Raw genomic sequence first — 2,927 nt, 5'->3', positions numbered from 1 at the left:
CTATTCTGGCGAAACACAGTTGCTGTGGGTAAACATATGTATTTGAATATTACAGGGAAAAAAAAGGAACGTGCCACACATTTCCACTTTTAAGATAAATGAAATTTTGTCTTTGAAAGTCGCTATGTTTGTACTTATTGTATTTCTTGGGGTGTTTCTGTAGCATTATATAGGCCTTTTTTGGTTGGATTTTACTATTTAGCTAACCTACAGGCTTATCCTTATATAGTAGGGGACATAACTCAAATAATTAGAAATTGTGACATGTGCCCCGTTTTCCCAGTGGTCTTTATTTATTTATTTATATTGCAGTAAATCATTTTAAAAATGGATTCTGAAATGTGAAAAAAAATATTAGCATGAAAAAATAATTCATGGTGATAGATCTTTTTCTTTTTTTTTTCCAAATTTTATTTAGGTACCCCAAGAGGTCCTAACGGTTTTATCACAGAGTACCGCGGTGGATCTCATTATTTATTTATAGTCAATAAAGATTTTGTTCAATTGTATGTCTATTGTGCATCCTGGTAATGATATTAATGTTACCAGTGCACTTTAGGTACGCACACATTTTTTAAAAACTTCAACAGCGTCCCTATTATATCCCTATCAGAGGTAGAATAGAAAAAAATATCTAAAACAGTTCGGGTCTCTAATCACCTCACATGCAGAGTTAATTAGGACAGACACAAAACAAACAAAAAGTAAAGTTAGTCGTTAATTTTATTCATCAAAAAATGCATAGTATTACTAGAGCAGTATATAACCGTACTTAATGCTAAAAAATACAATTATAAAAAAAAAATATATAGAAAAGTCTTAAAAACTGTCCCTTTTCACCCTGTTTTACGCTACCAAAAATCTATTGAGATCAGCGAAGTCAAATATAATTAATAAAAAGCTTTACAAAGAAATTCGTTATAATGAAAACAAATCTAGTTAAGATAAAAATACTAAGTGTGATTACTAAGTTTGACCGAAGCTGCAGTCAAAGTTTTAAGATGCAACCGAATAGCATAACTTGTTTTGGAATGTTTAGTAGCATCCAAACTAGCCCATTTTGCTTTAACACTATTTTTCTGCTACTCGACACATCTCGATAGAACTTTTTAGTCTCATCAATGCATACACAATCTAAAGAACATTCAAACTATTAGAGTCCTGGATTTGTTTTTGGATATAGGTTCTTCTTATTTTTGCAAAAAATAATATATAAATTGGGAGCTGATGTAAAAATAGCCTTCACTTTTTTCTTCAAGTTCTTTTCTAAGTTCTAGGCATACAATTGGTATCCGTAGTTATTTTTAAAACGTTGGTTGTCCAATAGTTGAGATTTTTTTAACTACTTTTAATATAATCTCTGGCAATATTAGTTAGATTGCTCTCATCACGGCCAAGAAGAAATTGATTAGAAAATCAATTTCTTCTTAGAGGTGTTTTTTATGGAGCATATTACTTTTGCACGACATAAAAAACTCTTTCAACAAGCAGATGATTATGGTAGTATTGATGTTTGTGTTGAGAATTGAAGTTTAATATTAGTGATTGCTTCTTTTTGATATTTGAAATTCATAAACCCAATATTCATTGTGTTAGTAATATTATTATTTAGTTTTTAATTTATTAAATCAAAGTAATTTTTTGGTTCGTTTTTTTTGTTTTATATTAAAGGCTTTTTTTCGTTTTTTTGCTTTACATTAAGGGCTTTCCTTTTTTTATTCTGCGCAAATGCTTTCGTTATTAAAACCAGTAAAGATAAAACCAGGACCTGAATTTTATTACTTGGATTTTTTTTTCGTATGAGAAATAGCAAAGGCTTAAATAAAAGTTCAACAATTGATGTATGTTTACAAATGATAATTTAGTTAAATTTTTTAAATCATCATGTCATTGTTCAATTTATCAAGAGAAACAGGATTTGCACGGTCAATACGTTTGGACGGATATAAATAAATATATCAAATGAAACTTGTTGTTCATTGGGATCTATTTTTATTTCCTAGCTTCATTAACAAAGCTATCCAAATTATTAAGTCTGTTTTTGTTTTTATTAAGCGTTAATTAAATAGCTTTAATCAGATAATTAGATGTTCCATAATATCAGTTTTGTACCGCTACAAAAAAAATCCTGGACGTTACTGATTATATTGAAAGTGGTGCTTTTCAACTTGTAAAATTCTATAAACTAGCAAATACTGAACACAGCTCAGAAATTTAGGGTTTTAGTTTACTATCTGAGAACCCCAAAAATATTAGTAGTTATAGTAAGTGGGACATCTGGACATTTCATTTTTATATTTAGAAAAATTTGGGAGGTATCACATTTTTAGAAAATTGACATTGAAAATCTGAAAAAAAAGTCATTATTTTCGCATTTAAAAAAACTAAATATACTGACAGAAAGTTGTCAATATACTAACTTTTTAAGGTCTTTAATTTAATATTTTTACATAAATATTATTAGAACGCTCAAAGTTGGTCAAAAAAACATTTTTTAACAAAAATATACGTTTTTGACTATGCATTTTTATTTTTATTTTATTATAGATACCTAATATGTTAAATCTATGGCTCCTCTGCTCTCTTAGGAGAGTTCAGAATATCATTTTAAAAGGATCATGTACTTTTTCAAAAGAGCATCTGCTGTTGCTGCTTTGAAAAGAACAACAAATGCGTTCCAGTTAATAAAAATTTGAAAGGTCTTGTTCTTGGTCTTGACCCCATTTTTTTATATTGCCTATATATTATGATATAATATATTACATTATAATATATAAGCAATATAAAAATTTATATATATATATATATATATATATATATATATATATATATACAACCCTTAGATGTTGTCCGAAAGTTTTTTCGATATTTTGTTGACAAAAAGTAAAAATTAAAATGCAAGACCGGAATTTTTTTTTTTTAATAAT

This window comes from Hydra vulgaris, chromosome 14 (assembly GCF_038396675.1).
Source record: "Hydra vulgaris chromosome 14, alternate assembly HydraT2T_AEP".
Lineage (NCBI taxonomy): Eukaryota > Metazoa > Cnidaria > Hydrozoa > Anthoathecata > Hydridae > Hydra > Hydra vulgaris.
This window is presented reverse-complemented; position numbering follows the sequence as displayed.